The sequence below is a fragment of the Protopterus annectens genome, chromosome 2.part2 (assembly GCF_019279795.1).
Source record: "Protopterus annectens isolate FY-2018-M chromosome 2.part2, PAN1.0, whole genome shotgun sequence".
NCBI classification, from domain to species: domain Eukaryota; kingdom Metazoa; phylum Chordata; order Ceratodontiformes; family Protopteridae; genus Protopterus; species Protopterus annectens.
In genome coordinates this window covers 133,923,826-133,944,496 of record NC_056730.1, presented here as the reverse complement: position 1 = coordinate 133,944,496, position 20,671 = coordinate 133,923,826, and the positions used below count along the sequence as shown (strand labels likewise).

At 35.8% G+C, this 20,671-nt stretch overlaps 1 protein-coding gene across 2 annotated transcripts in view; it reads left to right on the top strand.

Moving 5' to 3' along the window:
* Window positions 1-20,671, top strand: part of PDE4D (phosphodiesterase 4D) — a 1,733,336-nt gene that overhangs the window by 1,365,330 nt on the left and 347,335 nt on the right. The window lies entirely within an intron of this gene.

Genomic DNA, 20,671 nt, shown 5'->3' with positions numbered 1-20,671 from the left:
ATCTACTTAGGTGATGGTGCTCACTTCCATCTTCATCTGTCACTGTGCTTCATAGCCACCTGAAATCTTAACTGAATGATGCTTAAAATATAAACTTAAGGACTTAACTTAAACTTAAGGAAACCACAATTGATTACAACAGTGCTTCTGTGTAAACATTTCAGCCCATTATGAAAAAGCTGTCTCAAAGGTACACGTTTTGTATTGTACATTTTTGGCATTGTTTTTTCTCCTTCTGCAACCAACCATTAGTACAGCCTCATGCCCCTGTCCATCTTTGGGTCTGAATAACCGTCTAACTCTCTCAATACTTAACCTGCAAGGGTTGAGATGACATACATCGGCCACGGATGGAGGTGGGTACACATTTAACTACTAGTATGTACTGCCCTGCCCACCTTACAGAAAGCATTTTGCAGTCAGCTTTCCAACCATCAACAGGAAGCTCCACAGGTTTTGTGTGCCTAAGCACTTGCCTTACCCGCTCCCCACAAGAGAGGGACACCTATCCACCTCTGCTGCACCTCAGACACCTAAGCCATTAATCCAATCAAGGTTATTTGGGCTATAGTAAGGCACAGACTAAGACCCATAATATCCTTCTGTGCCACAGAAATGGTTTATTTTACTGCAGTCTGACAGCAGTTGTGGTACCATGGTGCAGAGATCTTCAACAGAATGAACCTGTAGTAATGTCCTTTCCTCAAAACACTATTCATTTATAGTTTGTGGATTGAAGTAGTTAACCATTTGGCTGAAGGCTTAGGACCCCAATGACACTACTACAGCAGTTATGTTATAATTGTAGATGGAATACTTTAGCTGTATCAGTATTGCAGTATAATCCCACTGAAATCCAGTCATGTTGAGTCTGTCATCACCAGCTTAACTTATTCTTTCATATCTGTTTTCTACAAGTTCTCACACAAAAGAATAAACTGAAGGTTCTATGCTTTAGTTTTAACTATAGCTCCTGTATAGTAACAGCACCCATTGTGTTTATAGACATTTAGCAAAACAGCGAAACCCGGGGGGGGGGGGGTTGCAGAATACTTGCTTGTCTTTGATGGCTAAAAAAATAATCTTCTTTGACATGCTGACTTATACACATTTATTTTATGATAACTAGTCTGTCATATTCAGGATTATTGTATGACAGGAGCCAGTCCCAACAGCAGTGAATGGAATAAGGCAGGGAACCCCTGCTGGATTTAATGACAGTCCGAGATTCAAATGAACGCTCACTTATACTTACATGCAGTTTAGAGGAATGTAAGTACAATCAATTGCATGTCTGTGGATGTGTGCGTAAACCAGAAACCCATGAGAAATACCTGGCTGACAGAGGAAGAATATGCATAGAATATGCCCAGTTAGGGAAAGCACACCACCTGAGAACAAAAACAGAGTTAAGTGTGATGAAATAACCCTAGTAAAAACAGTACAATAGTACAATAATGTTGGGCATGACTTTAACAAGGGAGCACTCACATGATGTACCCACCACTTTTTAGCACTAAAAGCACTTAACTATCTCAAGCTTCTTCACCACCTGTCTTATACTCAGCTCTCCTTAACCCATAAAATCATCCACACTTCATCCACCTTCCCAGAAATTAGACCCCTACTCCAGTACATTTCTTCCAACTTGCCCCCTTCGGTCATATAATAAACAACTGCTTACCATCTATAAACCACAAAGGGCTGCTGGGTAAGTTTGTTTTCCAGTAGTGTAGCTAGAATTGGGAACAAAATTCCTTTATCAGTCAGATCTATCAAACACCATTAATCTTTTCAAACCATTTTTAAAAGACTTCCTGTCTGCCTCCTGACTTTGTCCCTGCTCTTCATCTGGAACATTCTCCAGCACCCTTCATCACCTTTCTTATACCTCCCTTTAAAGCACAACATCACTTACCTTGCTTTTTCTTGTCTAATACTTCACTTTATTGTACTTTTTAAAGTACTATACCTACTTCTAATTAGCACAACCAACTTTATATTCCATTTCTACTTCTCTGTTAGCACTCAGAGTTACTTATCTCTTCTAATATCTCACTCTATAGTATTTCTTAAAATACTCCTACCTATCTCATATACCACTCTTCTGTTTGTAAAGGCTCAGTCTAAGCCTTTTAAATTTAATGCTTTTGAATATCAGTGTAAATTTTATTATACTGATTATTGTGCAATGTAGTCTTTGAAACTGTACTGTGAAATTTATTATTGTAAATATTGATCGCATTAAATGTGATACCTTGGAGCTTTTCTCCCTGAGCCTCCGCTGAAAAAGAGCACCTTTGCTCAGTCAGACTTTCTTGGTAAACAAATGGCAGTCAATCAAACAATCAGTTAATCAATAAATAAATAAATATCTGAGATGGATACCTCTCACTTTAACTGGATTTTGAGAACAGAAACAGATGTTAGTATCTCTTCATGCTTTTATGTTGTTAATACTTTAAATATCCATGGTCCTCAGCAAAAGCATGGTTATTGACTGTGCTGATGTTCTCATATAAGCGGACCTGTTGAGCTTCAGTTTTGAAGTCATTTCCCTAAGACTGTCCTTAGCTGCTATTACACAAGTTGTCATGGAAATCACCCACACATTTTACTTCCATTTAAGTATTTTTGAATGTTCACTATCAAACCACTTTCTGTTTTACAAAGAGCAGTAGTAGTGCTGTATGTCTAATGCAGCAGTCCCTTAACCAGCTTAGATTTTATAAGATATATTTATTACACCTGATTGTGCATATCTTTGCTTTGTAAAATAATGTCTAATTATGTCTGTCTATGTTACTATAATGTTTGCTACTCACATAGTTTTATCATAACTTTTATTTTTGTTCCTATAGGCAATGCGTTGTATTAAAATGTCTATATCTAACATCATAATTCATACAGGAAACAGAACTACATGTTACAAATAGAGTAAAGGACCAAGTTTTCAAACACTAATTTCATTGATTTAACCCTTTTTTACTTAATTGAATTTTTAAGTAATAGAGCAGTTTGTTCAATTGAAGTCACCACTGCAATGTCCAAATGATGTTGCAATGAACTACTACAATGTGTTTTTTAGAGCTTTTGTTAATTCAGCTATCATATTCCTTTACATGTACACGATTCTGATGATTTGTGCATTGCAAAATTTAATAAAAGGTAGCAAACATATAATGTATTTCATATCATGTATCACAGCCAGCAAAGCTGATCAGCTTATGCAATCTTTTGATATAAGATTCCCTGCAGGCTATATACCTTTTTCATTTTAGCATGGCTTCTAAAACTTTAAACTTGTTAGATTTTTATTTTATTTTTCAATTTTATTAGAAAACGAAAAAAAAAAAATGAGGGCATCACCAGCATCTTCATTGAGGTGCAACCTCTGAAAATGAAGACATTTGTTCAGATAGGAAATATAAAAAAAAATGTGTACAGTTAAAACACGACTTGCAAGTTACATACTAAACAGTACACATTGACTAAGATGCTAAGATGATAAGGTACAAACATCTGACGTAATATGTCTTCACTTAGAAAAATGATCTCTTTATTTCTTAACTATGTTCCAGTTTCCCATTTATGTACCTGGAACAAAATGTTATTTCTTTATGCCCTAGAAGATATTGCCAAACCTAGTCTCCTTTCAGTTCTTTAGATATTAGTAAGGTACTTCTCATTTTCCAGAATTGAGTAATGATGAAAGTAAGTGAAACCTGTATGCAGATATGGATTGTTTAATTATTCATTTGTTTGATTGTATGTTTGTTTGTAAAGTCTAATAACTGAACCCATCCTTTCTGGCGTCTTTTCTTCAACAAAGAAGGCATCAGGGATGTTTGTAAGTGGGTAGTTGTGAACAGCAAACCAGCAATGTTACAGAATAAATAATGAAGGAAAATACATGTAGTTCTGAGGTTTGTAGAAGTCTGTAGAAGTCTTACTGATTACATATTTTTATTTATTTATTTACTATTAAGATACCACTTTTTTATTTGTTGTTTCATCCTTAGGAAACTTTACACACAAGATTAGTTTTGTTACTTTCTGCTTCTCAGATCAAAATAGGGAGAATGGAATTTTAATCCCTCAGCAGGATTTGGAATGGAGGTATCAATGTTCCTAGTAAAAATGCATGTCTTCACTATATATATATATATGTACACGTATATGTATACACACACACATTATATTCACTGGATATAAAAAGTTTACACACCCCTGTTAAAATACCAGGTTTTTATGATATAAAAAAATGAGACCCGAATAAATAATTTCAAAACTTTTCCCACCTTTAATGTGACCTGTAATCTGGACAATTAAGCTGAAAAAATAAAAAAACATACAATATGCTGGTTGCATAAGTGTGCACACACTTAAACTAATAATTTGTTGTGTGTGCAGACCCTTAAACTAATACTTTGTTAAAGCACCTTTTCATCGAATTACAGCATTCAGTCTTCTTGGGTAGGCATCTATTATATCCACTGGATATATATATATATATATATATATATATATATATATATATATATATATATATATATATATATATATATATATATATATATATATATATATATATATATATATATATATACATATATATATATATATATATATATATATATATATATATATACATACATACATATATATATATATATATATATACGGATATAGGACTTTTAATCGAAAGATCAAAAGTCTGAATCCATTCCCACCGAACACACTTTAATAAAAGAGCTTTCATCGGAAAAAAAGTGCTTTCGTTCAAGTGTGTTAAAAAAAAAACACTAAATTAACACTTTTGCAGGGGGGAAAGCCCCCCTGCACACCCCCCCACTTTAATATTCTCCCTCCGAGATTGCACTACAGAGGGGAAAAGGGAATTTTCCCTTATCCACACCGTAGTACAACCTCTGCAACAAGCATATTTACGCGAAAGTGCTTCTTCGGTGAAAAGCACTTTCGCATAAGTATGCTTGCCCGTAAAGGATTCGGACTTTTGATCTTTCGATCAAAAGTCCTAAATCCATACACATATATATATATATATATATATATATATATATATATATATATATAGATATGTGTGTGTGTATACATATATATATATATATATATATATATATATATACATATACATATATATATATATATATATATATATATATATATACATACACATATATATATGTATGTATGTATATATAATTATATATATCTGGATCCCCTTCATTTTATCGTATTACCAGATCATTGAATGTCATAACGTCGAGACTATAATCACAAAAAAATTGTGTAAGTGAAAAGTCAGAACATCACATTCCAGAATATCAAACTGTAATGCAAAATATAAAGGATAAGTTAGTTAGTGGTGTGCTGTCTCTTTAAGGTTTTGTAGCGAGGATGTACAAAGGTATGGCGGAGTTGTCGTTGAATGGTTTTGTTCTATTTGGAGGAGTTTGTGTTAGTTTAACATTTAAAAAGTAAAACATTTTTTAGCTTTGTTATGCAGTTAGTTTTGGATGTAGTTTAACATTAAAGTATCGTGGTGTTGTATGTAGGAATGCAGTGGTTAGTGTAGGGATGTAGGTCTTAACGTATGTGTAGCTGGTGCTTAGTAATTACAAAAAGGTTTTAGTTAAATGTTGAGGGAGATGTTGGTGAAGTGGAAGATGTAGTCAATGTGCTTTGTGCCATAAGGCTGGAATGTGAAGAGATTTGTTAACTAGTGATCAGTCGACTGTTTTATTTCCTTCAAGGTAGTGCGATCTCTGAGTTGGTATATTTAATTTTAGCGGGTGTGGGGGGGATGCAGGGGGGCTGCAAAAGGGAATGTAGGTAGAAATGGTAGGTTTGATTGTTTTACTGTTTTCAATGTTCTGGGATTCCCTGTTTTAAACTTTCGCTTATGTGATTTTTCATGGTAATGGTCTCACCATCGTGATGTTTGTTTATCTAGTTATATGATATTATGAAGAAGATCCATATTATATATATGTATATGTGTGTGTGTGTGTGTGTATATATATATATATATATATATATATATATATATATATCTATATATATATGAATGCCCTGTACAGACTTACTTTATTCACCATTTATAAGGAGTTCAGCTCAATACCATATTAAGCAACACTGCTCGTGCAGGAAGCATTATGTGGATTGACTGTCTTTGTGACATCTCTTCCTTTGACATTCTTATATGGTTTATTCTTCACTTCTCAGATAACCATTTCTGACCTGTTTGCTTTACAGCCATGTAGTTGCCCTATCTTTTTGCTGTTTTAGCTTGCACGTTCCTGCCTGTCATCTCTTCCTTTTCTCCCACTTGCTTTTCTTTTAGTTAGTTAATTATGTATGTATTTGCTTATTAATGGTTGCTTAACTAGGTAAAGCATTGACCAAAATAAGCTAAATGCAGGTTTATCCCAGACATAATGTGGAGAGATGCAATCTATGAAAATGAAGACATTTTCTCAAATAGGAATATAAAATTGTTTAAAGTTAAAACACAACCAGCAAGTTACATACTAAGCAATACACATCGAGTAAGATGATAAGATAGTCGAAGGAAAGTATATAGGGAGACAAAGTAGAATGACCTAGGAGTAGCCATGTCTTAAGGGTGTATTACAGAGAGTAAGTTAAGTTGTGAATGTGATAGGATCTTTCTTACTGGCAGTTTATGTACTATGGCTGTTTATTCATAATTTAAGTAAACCGGCTGTTTATTCATAGTTTAAGTAATATGAACAGTTTTAATTTATTTATTTTATTTTATTTGACATTTGTTGATCGGGTTAGTCCAACTGAGCCGAAGCCCTTTTTCAGTGGAGGCCCGGGCAGAAAAGCTCAGTAAATAAGTATACTCATGTTCAGTGTGAACAGTATGACATGAATACTCAAAGTTACAGAAAAATCAAATAAAACACATGGCAATATGTCAAGGTATTTGCAGTCAACATTATAATCTTCTCCAGTTCAATAATTATAGAGAGTGAGACGCAGGTTCAATTAATAGCTACTACACTAGTTGTGTATTAAAGTAGTAAAGACTGTTATGTAGTAGGGGGAGTAGATAGGAGATGGAAGAAGGTTAGGAGAGTACAAGTTGAATGGGGGGGGGGGGGGTAGCTCAAGGATGGTGGTTACAGTGGCAGATCCAGGTTTTGTTTAGATAGTTTTTGGTAGCTAATTTGAACTGATGACGATGACTGATGTTTCAAATCTTCAGTGGAAGCTTATTCTGGGATTGGGCCAGATTGTAGCTATACAGGTTTTGACCTATTTTAGATTTAGGCTTGTACATATAGAGAAGGTTTTGTTCAGCACTAAGGAGAGATATGGTGGTGAGTAGGGGGAAATGAGTGAAGATATGCTGGGACAGAGGGAAGGAAGATACAGAATAGAATGTATCATTTGAAGTTGAGAGAGGAGTAGGCAGTGGGGAAGTTCTAGCCAGTTTAACTTTAAGAGCTAGACAGTGGTGTGAGTAGTAGGGATGGTCAGCAGCGAATTTAGCCACTTTGTTGAAGGTGGATTGTAGCTTTGATAGGAGGGTAGCTTAAAGGTTGATGGGGATTTGTGAGCTGTAGATTAGGCTGATTATTCACAGATTAGGTAATATGTGGCTAGTTATTCATAGATTAGGTAATATGTGGCTAGTTATTCATAGTTTAAGTAACATTTACTTATTTATTTATTGACCGAGATAGTCTGATTAGGCCAAAAAGATTCCTTTTCAGCAGAGGCCTGGTAAGAAAAGCTCCACAAATTGACAAGACATTTATATACAAGTAGAGCAGATGATATTATTTTCCACTTGATTAATCCTGAAAAGGACATATTGGTGTTGTGGAACATTTGAAAATCATAGCTGGTTCTTCATAGTTTAAGTAATATGTCTAATACAGCACAGTTGCAGTGGTCTTCTCTGAGAAGATGTGCTTTAAGTTGGTGCCTGTATTTGGAGTAAGAGGTTAGCTGTTTTCAGTGTGCTGTTAGTGATTTCTATAGCTTAGGTCCTAGAAAGAAAAAACTTTCTGTTGTACTATGATCCTTTGATCCTATGATCCTATACACAGTTAAGATTTGTTCTGGAAATCAGTAGTATCAGATGTAAGTGTGTCTGACTGGGAATTTCGTTGTAACTTTGGAAATGAGTGGGGTGAGGTTCTAATTGTAAAAAGTTAAATAAGCCTACTCAGACAAATCCTTGCATTACTGTGATATTTTTCCTCAGTTGTGTGTTTTTCTTTTGTTTCATTTTTCATATTTGCCTACACTCCACTACCTTTCATATTCGGATCCCTCCTTCAACCACTATTCTGTAATGTCCCATATGATTAATTTAGTTTAAATTGTCCTTATCTTTTGCCAGTTCTGTATTTCAGTCTCGTTTACAATCATCATGATGTTAGTATCAGTCTTACCGTTCTACCAATACTATTATTAAAAATAAACAATAACATTAAAACTGACAGTTATTTTATACCATAAATGGTTTCACTGAAATAACACCCTAACATCTCAAGAAAAACATTAGTGGTGGGAAATGATTTATCAAGCTGAATTATTAAAATATATTTGCTTTGCTGTAAACTTCTCATTGGTTTTGAGCAGCTGATTTGGGCTGCCATATTCACATATGAGAAGACCTTGCATTCTGTTTATTTTACAATTACCACTTGTTTAATTTTGGAAAGCATGGAATTATGCTGGAACTTTGGTCCCTATCACAACTGCCATGTCATTAATATGAATAGGGGAAATCTGGCTGGAAAAAAATTGAAAGCAAATTCAACCAGACAAACAAGCACGCTCTAGATGCAACCACAGCAAGTAAACGCCATGATATCTTTACATGCTTATAAACTTTGATGATCCAAAACTGCCTTACCAGTTGAAGTTCTGGATTTATTTTCAGAGAAAGCATTATTATATCATGGAACTGCCTAGTGTTTAGATGCAGAACAGAGGCTGTACCAGACAGGAATGCAGTGGACTTGTATCCTGTCTATAGATGGTTCTCTGTTTTCTGTCCACAGCATGCTGGCGTGGACTCCAGCTGTGCTGTCATGCAGAGTAAAAAAAGAATCAAAACTTGAATTAATGACTGACGTGGCTCAGCTGCCTTAACATGTTGTGCTAGAACTGTTTGAATCAGACTTGCTGAATGTATGCTCTTGCAAAATGTGTACTTACTAGACTAGTAGCTGACTAGCTGGCGTCCTACTGTTACTTTTCTCACTGCAGACTGGTAGTTTAATAAACCAATGAAAACAAGAGTATCATTACATTCTGATTGTAAAGACTCCTTATCTGAAAATGTCTCACTTGCCTCTGCCTTGTTTCAGAAACTGCTCAGAATCAAATCATAAAGCAGCATTGCGGTGACCTGTTTCACAGTGGTATCATGCAGTTTCTTAAACAACTCATAAAGTCTGCTTAAAGCATATTCCATACGAGTCTGCACACACACAGAGTCTCCATAGACTAAGCAGTATGTTAGGTGTCATGCTGTATACCTTTGGTTACTCGGTCTTCTTCGCAGGCAGTGCAAATAATGTCAGAATAGACTGGCATTTGAAGTAAAATCGACACTCTTATGTTACACAAAATGGCAAGCGGGGTGTGAACAGCCTCTTCACTTATTAACAGTTATGCAGCTATCTAGGCAGACTCAATGTATTGCGGCTTACATCAGTCCTTAAGTCACAGTACTATTACACATATTCACAACATATACAATCATACAAGCAAAGAGCAACTATATGTTTCTTATCATCACAATATGTAATTTAATTAAACATTCATTATCTTTTACAAAAGCAGACATTTATACTTTCATTCATACAAAAACATAGGTCCTGGTATAATTTCATCTCTTTCTTTCTTTCTTACAATTTGCTAGTTGAATTATCCACTGCAGGGCAAAGAGCCATGATAAATTTTCCATCAACAAAACTTATATAGGTGAAATTCATAGCTTATTACTTCTGTGGTTTTTTTTTGCTAGTAAATGCAAATTTTAAGGCTTCTTTTTTTCTTTTAAGTTTTATTTAGTATAATGCCTTTGAAGCTATCAAAAATATCTGAAGAGAGATATTTTGTTTCCATTCCCAGGGCACTACTTGTGCAAAGTGTTGTGACTGCTGTTCTCAGAAGAGTGTCTTAATATATAAGACATGATGTTGGATCACTTTTGCACTTCACTCACTCACTATGTCTGTCACACACACACACACACACACACACACACACACACACACACACACACACACACACACACACACACACACAGTTTCTCTGCTTTCATGCATGCATTCACTCACACATGCAGACAGAAACATAAACACGTACACACACACACACCTTTTTTTGTTGTCTTCTTTTTTTGTTTACATTTTACACTTGCAAAAGTGCCTGTTTAGCGAGCATAAAATAATGGCACCCATTTCTTTTTCTCAGTCCAAGCTCCACAGCAGCTTGATATGCTGCGGTGAAGCTGCGGACTTGTTTTTCGGGGGGCATGACTTGTACATTAATACCCTTCTGGAGAATGCTTCTTCTCCAGTCAGGGTTTTGATGTATGGTTTACCCGTTCTGTAAACTAGATTAAAAGATACTTATTGGGCTAGGTGGTCAAAGCTTTCCTTTACTTATTTGGACAGATTTTTAAAGTATCTAGCCAATCAAATGATATTAACAACCTAAATACACATCAAGGTACTACTCATGGTAATCCATTTACAGCATGTTTATCAAGTCTTTTTTAACATCTTTGGTCAATGTAATATTTTTCCCCTTTATGCTTTGTATTAGTGAGTACAAGTGACAGAGAGTGAAGGGAGCATGCTAATGAGAGGCATGGAGTTTCACCCCCTGCTTCTTTTAGGGAAAACTTTTAATCCATTTCAGAATAATTATTTTATTGTTACAGTAAGTGCAATAATGAAATACATAAGCATAAACTGTTCCTAAATTGGGAGTTTTTGGTTAATTTTAAAACTAGATGTTGTAATAACAGGCCAAGCAAACTAATGCCATAATGATGTAAAAAGGTTTTAGCTCAAAAAATATGAGACATACAAATATAGATAAATCAGTCACTCAGATTTGATACAGGAATGACTTTTAGTTCTGAACAACAGTCTTACTGTCAGTATATAAAAACCAAGGTCATTGGTCTGATACTGTGCTGTACAAGTAAGCATTTCTCAGTGTGCAGTATATGCCTACTGCATAAATATTCTGCATTTTAGGGAAGATGTCACTTAGCAGGATGCAAACATGTTTGTAGTAAAAGTCTCAAAATGGTGTACTGGGGAAGCAAATGGCTGTAACTAAGGAAATGATTCTTCTGAGCTGGGGTACAGGGTCAGAATTGCCTAGATTCAGGAAGACCTTATTAAGTTTATGCCACTGACTGCCAAAAGTGCAACTGCTAGAAAATAGAAATCAAAATCAAACCCAACACCAGTTGAAGGACTGAATATTGTTCAACAGATAAATGAACTGCAAGTGAGATCTTTACAAAAGGGAAGGAGTAAAGTGTTTAGAAATAAATGGAATTTATGGGGAAAAGACATGCAGAAAACTTTCAGGAGAAGGGACAAGGTTTAAGGAAAAGCAGGAATTTACTCATTTATGTAATGTGGGAGTAAAAGACAGTTGTAAAGAAGGAAAAAAATATTAATACATAACTGAAAATGTTAAAATAGTTTGTTTTCTTTTCTGCTTATGTATCTGCACATTATATCTTAACTGATAACTTAATAAAGGTGTTTAAAAGTGGTATGTTGCATTTGTGATGTCCTTTGAATAAATGCTTATACTTTGATGGTCTTCAATATGTGAAGCCCAGCATTACACTGAAACCTATTACTAATAAACCTACTTCAACAAGAAAAACTAGTTTTCCATGGCTACATGGAATCTGCTTTAGTAAAAGCACAGATCCATTTTTTTTTACTTCAGATCAGCTAAAAATTAGATAGATTTGATTTGGTATATGGCACCTGTTGTCCAACTGAGGAGGTATAAAAAATATTTTTGGTGTAAGTTGAAGAAGGTCATAACTATAAAGTTATGTTTATCAACTTCATTCATAGTTACAGTCAGCTTTTTATTTTTGCAAGATTCTACCAAATGCTGATAAACAGTGATGTTATTCCCTCTTTTTCCCCTTTCTCTCTCTCTCTCTCTATACATATATATATATATATATATTTTTTTTTTTTTTTCTGGATATTGTTATTGTCATGAGCATAACGCCTCCATCTCCTATTGGCCCAGTTAGGCCCCAACTCCTTACTTTTCACAGGACACCAAGATAGGAATGTGAAAACAAGAGCTCTTAACCATGATTCATGGGCAGTGAGATTTCTTTGACTGCACCTAACATCACCCTCTATTGACCAAAAAGTGTAGTGCAACCCATGCTATACTAAGCCTTTGTGAGATTTTGCATGCAGACAACCATATCTACAAATAGAGTGCATGCAGCATACAGTCACTGAGAGGCTCAAGCTCCCTCCTATCATTAGTGCATCAGCTGCAATTCTCTATGTAGATTGTGTACAGTTAGACTAATAGTTGGACTGGCACTGGGCATACACTCTCATCTCTCCCCAGTCATCTTCTGCAGAAGTGACATTTTAATGTTTATTATGGACGATGAATTTACAGAGCAAACACAGAATCTGCAAGGCTCACAAGTAGCATGTCGGACTTACAGTGCATCAGTAAGTTAAACATGTTCAGGATAAGTTAACATTAACCACATAATGCTGGTCTGAAATATCATTATTCACATTGTAAGATTCATAGGAATCTGATTGGACTTAGGCATACCAGCAAGTAAAGTAAATAAAACATAAATACTGCCTGACATCTCTGCTACAGCCTTCCTGACAGTAAGGATAAAGCATTTATATATTACTATAACTCACTAAACCAGTTTGGTCCAGGTGCCTTTTTTCAGAGCTGACCGAGGATCCCTGACTTATGTAAATTCACAGAGTCTCACACTAGGCAAATGTTAACTCAAAGAATCAGACTCACAACTATAATCTCAGAGCATTAATTACCCAAGCTAAGCTGCCAGAAAACATAGCAGCAGTGGGGACCAGTGCTTAATATCTAATGTCAAATCAAGTATGAAATCCATTTTCAGAGTGCCAGAAATGAAAAGCTGTAAGTTATATTATTTAAAAAATTGCAGTCAAGTAGTGGTGATGTATTACAGAATGAAATCACATCATGTGAAGTAAAAAGCTGTCCCATTTAAATGAGACTGTTTCTAACAGTGTTACTACTATCCTGAGATCAAGCAGCAAGACAGAAAAGTTACAGCTGAGGGTAAGATGACTTTTCTTTTTGGGGGTGCAGGGATTCCAGTCATTAAACAGTGCATTTGTAGTCTGTCAGTTGCCTGTACTAGGGATCAGACAAACTTCTTCAGAAGCAGGTTACATCAGGTCTGGAAAAGCTACAGTTAAACTAAGTTTGCTGGCAAATCAAACCGAGTGACATATTAAAAGTGCTGATGTCATATTCAACTGATTTGTACTAAGCTGGTCATATCTGATATTCTATAAGATAAAAAATATGTTTTCAAATTGTCCTGTTGTATGATAAAAAAAAAAGCTGTACTCTGCTACTGTTGGTGTTACTTTAGGAAACGTCATAATCAAACTGAGTACTGCCACATAAGGCAAAATAACATTTGGCTACAATTGGTGACATTACAAGAAATGACAAGCAGAGACGGAGTGACACTGGATGTAATTATTCACACATTGTTTTGTAGAAGGTTTACACGTGTGCAGCTCAGTGGTCATTGCATTGTAGTCTGATGGTCCTGAAGCCTACCTGGATACTGTCCAGATGTTACAGGGTTCATTATATCTTTGCACAGCTTGTAACTAAGAATACCCATTTTGATAGGATCATAATGTTACCACCCATGCCATATCAATGTAGGGATGTTTGTGGCAGTGGTATGAGACATCTGACAGAAAGTCACTAGGGTACAGCATGCTGTGACACATTTTCAGAAGCTGTTACTCTTGAGTGATGTATAGTCACTTTTTTGGTAGGGAGAGGTGTAAAATTGCAACTTGTTGTACAATACCACTAACAGTCTGCTCTAGGGTTGCATTTTCAGTTAAGTTGATTGCCTGTGTTTTGTGTCAGAAGTATAAATACAGTGTATAGTTAAAATCCCATTCAACAAAAATAGCCATAAAAGTTTACCGTACTAATAAATACACTTTTTTTATTACTAGCCCATGAAATTGCATTTTTCTGTGAGAAATTACCATAAAGTTTGTTATTTTCAACATTCGGTGTTGACCTGCACTCCACTGACCTAATTTTCTTTCTTCTGTGTTGCTTAAAGTCTGTGGCAAACAGGGTTGACATTTCAGCATCTTGTTTAGGCAACTGCTTCTTACAAAAGACTTTAGGCTGGATTCATAAAGGTTACCAGAAAGTGTACAGTATGTGTACATTTAGTGTAATGTTTTTGAGTAAACAGGCAGCACAAGCATTGTGGTAGAGCTGTTCTTGAATTCAGAATGTGTACACATAGTGTGCACTTGATGATAACTTTTATGAATCCAGCCTTTAATATGTTTTGTAATGGGTTTGTCTGTAGTTCTGCACATAACACCGGGTTGTGCTGTAACCAGATTGAATTGTGCTATGATGTAAGTTAAGCAAACTTGTATATTTTGCTATAATGTAAGACTACTGCAGTATTCATTACTTTTGTGGCAGTATTCCACAGTAAACAGTAACAGTTTTGCTGAAACTAAGTAATCTAGCAATAATAAAGTGCACACATAAGTTAAATTGGCATAACAAGTTGATGAATCAGAACACAGTAGTCTTTTGATGAAAAATGGTTGCTCATGAAGGTAAGGAATGTATTATATATGTGCAAGAACAATGCATGCATTTAGACTGAAATAGAGAATGCTTTTCTTGTACATTGTTTGATGTTACTTTATTCGTGTAACTTTTCGGGTTCATTGGCTGGGGATATCGCTGGATGGGGTTCTCGCACCTGCCACCTTCCCCATGTAGATATTTGATGAAAATCAAACTTTGCTGCATTATGAGAGAATTTGAAAAGTGATGCACTGCAGAGAATTTGAATTATTTTACTACTATTAGGAAAGGATTTGAACAATGAATATACTGTAGCTAGAAGATTCCAGTTCAGCAGGATTTTGGAGAAGCAGTAAAAATACGCAGGGAGGTGGATAAGAGGTATAACAACAGAGGGTGGGGCACACTGAACAAAAAGGGGCTCAGAATAAAGTACTGTAGAAGGCATTTTCATATTATTGACTATTTGTTTTTATGAACAGGGGGACTAGTTTAGACCATGTGGGCCCCTAAACCACAAGTTTTCTCCTCTAAACAGGTAAAATAACATAGATAATGCTTAAAAGGAAAATAACAATAAAATTAAACAATATTAGCATGATCAAACATTAAAATAAAAAAATTATTGTATTCTACTTATCTGTTTACATCTTAGACACTGCCACAACTTGGTTGCCTGCATGTTATCTAAGATTAGTACATTAGAGTCATAGCATTCACTTGTTTTGCATTCAGATTCAGAAACAAAGCATAATGCATCTGAATTTATTTACAAAAGAAAATGCAGTAAGGAATTCTACTGCCATAGTAAAAGTGGAACAAATGAGGCCCATGCCCAGGACACCAACTTGTTGGAGGCTGCACTGGATATTTAAAACAAAAAGTTTTACTGGTTAGTATCAATCAGTTAAGCAACAGTGATCATGGTCACTTAACAGATAATTGTAGACTAACTGCTAAAAGTGTCATTTTTAAGGTAGTTAACTTAAAAAAAGAAAAACAAACATTCAATGAGTTTTTTGTAAGTGATTATTTCATTTAATGACAGCCCGTAAACTGTAAAGGTGTTCTTTAAAATGTTTGACAATTTACAGACTATTATTAATTAATTGCCATTGTGACTGCAGTCACTTATATATAGTAGGGTGTCGTGCAGGGTAAGGGATGAAATAGGTATACTACCCAGTGTGCCAAATTCCATTGTTATACTTCAAGTAAATTCTCTAAATCTACCTGAAAATGAATTCCATGACCTTGGAATAGAGACCCAAAATGCCTTGTAACCCTACATTCTATAGTACTGGGTTTGACTCTAAATTTCTGCTTGCAAATGGTGTGATTCTGAATAAGCCCCTTAACCATTAGCGGGTCACTATTGTCTCGCCAAAAAAAAGTTGAAAGTGAAGTACTGTTTATGAGGATGACTTACACCATTAGGATCCAACACATCCTTATTCTTCAATGTGCTTTATGTATTATATAGGATGCTTCTTCAGAAAGTATAAGTGGATAGTAAAAAACCTGAGAGCAGTAGAAATGGGAACAATCACTGAAAAGGAGACAGTGAGCATCAGAGGGGTGGCACACTTGGTCATGTAGGACTAAGGATTATTTCAAAAAAGGATAATTTTCTGACACTCATGTTGAAGAAAATGATGCAGTGAAAATAAGAATATTAGAAAAATGCTTTAAAAATTAAAAAAAAAAAACACTTTTGGTTAAGAAAAGGCCCTTGTGTGCCTCATTCAGCAGCCTGTGACCTAGGTAGTCTCCTATACTATACAAATAAGCACCAACCGACAGTTGGTGATGGCTAATTTTGCATGGCTAATATGTTTTATTGAAGGAGGTGAAGCACAGATTGGGAACATAGCACCGAAAATGAGTGAACCAGACGTCACCAATGATCGGGCAGTGGTTATCGTCATTCTGTAACACAGATGTCCGACGCAGATTTTCTTGCATTCTTAAACAAGTCTAATGTGTAACCGGCTGCTTTGCTGAGATGCTTACACTGTATGTTTCAGTGGAGATGTCTGCAGAATGTACTGCTTATGCACATGTTCACATAAAAGGATAAGCCTTCTTAGTCTATTGATGCTGTTCAGTTTGATTTACTCATACTGCAAAATTGTAAGACTGCTTCTTACCAGCATTTTAGTTCCATTTGATTACCTGGGCTAATGTTTGTAATGTATGAAGCGGAGCTAGAGGGAGCTCCTTTATTTCATTATTCCTGAACTTTTTCACCGTCACTGTAATAGCAACAAGTTCAGTTTACTTGATTTATGGCTGTTTTTAGAAGTGCTGTGCAACGTATAAATTGACAGGTCTGCTCAAACTGGGTCAGCTGGCAACCCTGTAAATCAAGTCAAAGGGCACTGCAACTCAGGGGCCAGAATATTGTTGTATTGGAGTGTCTTCTTGTACTGGAGCAATCTCTGTCTATCTCTCTCTCTCTCCCTGTCACACACACACACACACACACACACACACACACACACACACACACACACACACACACACACACATACACAAAACATGAGAAACTTAGTTTTCTTCCGACTGTATCACTTCTGATACATTTTTGGTGAATTTAATTGTTGCAAGACATCTGTTCACCATCATTTATCTGTTATATTCAGACCTTTATGAAATGTAATGGCTATGAAACGTGTGCACTGGAAAATTCTCAAATAAAAATATATACAGAAAGTAATTTCAGAGGAGATGTGTATGAGAAAGGAGGATTGCTGCATGACAGACAATTTATGTTCGGGGAAAAGTCCTCTGATGGTCACAGCTTTAATGCAGATGTCAGGAGCACAATTTCAGAATGGTCCCCTTGTTGTTTTCTTCTACCTGTGAGTGACGATATCCATACATTTTTTATAGTTTGTACTATAAGAATACTATAAATGAGAGGATAGAAAATGAGAGCTGTGCCATAAAGCAGATTGTTTGCAGCAGACACAAGTAGATGGGAGTAATAGGAGTTTCCTGCTGAGGGCAAATTCAAGGAGCATTAATAAGGGGCAGAACTGGTAACTGCAAGGAGCATGTTGCACAGAGTATGCTCTTGACTAGTGAGGATTCTTACTTTGGTATCAGGCTGATAAAAGTTGTAGCACAGATATTTATGAAAACAAGTAATGGAAATTCAGAATATTACACGTTGACTTAGTTATGAAAGATCAACTCTGCAGATATAAAAGTGACACAAAAATATGTCCCTATTATTTTTTATCTGAGTAATGAGCCATAAGGGATATTGCATTCCTCAAATTTTCAACAATAATGAAAAAAATATGTTTACATATATAAAAACACTGAGATACTTCAAATTCTAGGAAAAAAACTTCTTGTTTAAAGGTTAGTCTAAAGTAGTATGAATTAATCAAGTTGAATAAACCAGTCGTATGTCCTAAAAGAGGGAGGTAAATCAGGAGAATATTAATAAATATGATTCAACCATATTTGTAACCCAAATGCACAGTATCAGTCATAGGCTCATAGCTAAATACAAGCTTATTGACCACTAGAGCCTTTATAAGCCTATCAGTGCAACACAACCCAGCTGTGTACCTCTGCACCTGGGTATCCATATGGAAACGTTTTGTGAGGTTATATTAATTAGGAAATATCTATTGTTGGCCTCTGTCCATTAGAGTCATGGGGGCCAGATCATGGTTGAATAAGCAATTTCCCATCCAGTGGTCAAGGTTACATTTGAACAGGGTCAGGGATGAACTCTGCTTCACATCCATGGGGAGCCTATTCCATAACATGGGGATCCTTTGAGACACATATCAGTCTTACCAGCTTGTTCTGTTTATGTTGCAAGCAAAGTTTAGGTTCTTGGATCTAGTGTTTTGGATGCTGAATGTTTTGTGGATGTGCAAGAGACCCATCAGGACTGGATCCAAGGATGCTTTATATGCCAGGTGTAGATTGGCTCTCGGTAACCTGTAGAAGACAGAGTAAAAAGATAGAGCCTTAAGGTGACCTGAGCAGGACAGTGTGATAATGCCCCGGATTCTCTTAGTGAGGAAGCTTTATAGGCATTCCAACTGTTGTGTATGCCTGGTCAGGTAAATGCCAAAGGGGGCACATTACTGAGTGATAGTTCTGATAAGAGCTAAGTAAAGTGGTGATATGACATCCTTGGAGGTGACTGCCATGCCCCTACTTATAAGTTGGGTGACAGAATGATTTTCTTACGATCTTGGCTATAATTGCTTGTCAAAACCAGATTAATGTCTACATATGCTCCCAGATCTCTAATTACTTTGTCAACTTTTAGGGGTGCTTTATCATTGAAATAATTAACTTGGGTAAATGTTTTCCCAAAAGGCACAATAATGCATTTCTTGGCACTGAGTTTTAATCTGTGACTTTGGCGCCAATGATTTGTCTGTGTTAGACCCTCTTGCAGGATGTTCGTGCCATGGGGAGTCTATGATGGCTCTGTATTTACAGTCTACAAATTTGTTGAGCCAGAGGCCCATGACATTAGCCTTAACTTCCAAGAAGTAGATGCTGAACAGGAGCAGTCCTAGTACAGAGCCCTGAGGTACTCAGTTGATGACCTGTCAAAGAAACTTGGTAAGAAAAGTTAATTTCTACTATGTTCTATTCTTCATTAAAAACATGTAGCCCCTTGTAGTACTTTTGTTTCATAAAACACAAATACTTTTCTTTCAGGAAACACAAAAAAATATTTCAGAAATGAATGAGGCATAGGAGCAGTATCCTTCATTAACCAAGTATCAAAGACTGTTAAGTTTATGTAATATCCCAAATACACCTCTCATGCATAACTCCATCCCATTTCTGATTTCACTCAGAGGTGTAGCTAATTATTCTTTTGAATGGTGCCATCCTCCAGTCTGACATGCCCTGCTCAAGATGAAGAGCCAAAAAACAAAAAAATAACTTTTTTCCATTTACATTGTTGCAATGGCTTGTTATATTTGTAGCAAGCAGCTGCTACAGTCCACACACACACACACACACACACACACACTGCCAAAGTACTTCAGTACTGAAGTCTTAGGATGGGACTGAAGAAGAAAGAAAAAGTGTAGCAAATGTGTAGCAACCAGCTACTGCAGTCCACATACAGAGCACCACAACACTTCAACCCTGATGTCCCAGTGCAAGGCTTGCTAAAAAAAAACACCCTGGTAAGCTGTAGCAACTTTTTGCTACAGTTATAGAAAGCAGCTGCTACAGTCTTCGCACAGAGGACTGAAGTGCTTCAGTTCTGAAATCTTACCACAGGATCTACTGAAAAAGAAAAAAAATGGTTTCTTTTTTAAAATGCAGGACATAGTTTATGTGACACATGAAGTGCATATGAAGTGGTTCCGTTCTAAACAAAAATCAAATGCAGTTCTGTTGAAGACTGATCATCTCCTGATTGCACCCACTAACACTTTGTTCCCGAGGTGGTTTCTCCCTTTGTTCCACCCTAACTATGTTACTGATTTCTCTCTGTTTTTACTATACTATGTTTCTCAACGTCTTAGTAAAATAATGATATATTAAACTTAGTCAAAAGACATTCTCTCTTTATGAAAAAAAAATATATATCTTTTAAAACATTTGTTTATTTGCCATCTCTTCTTCAACTGTCTGGAACACAGGCTGCTTAGTGGAAAAATAAATAGTTCCTGTCTTGTGCTACTCAAAAACGTATGTTCATACAGAATATATTTTGATGCAATTATTTTAATTTAAAAATATC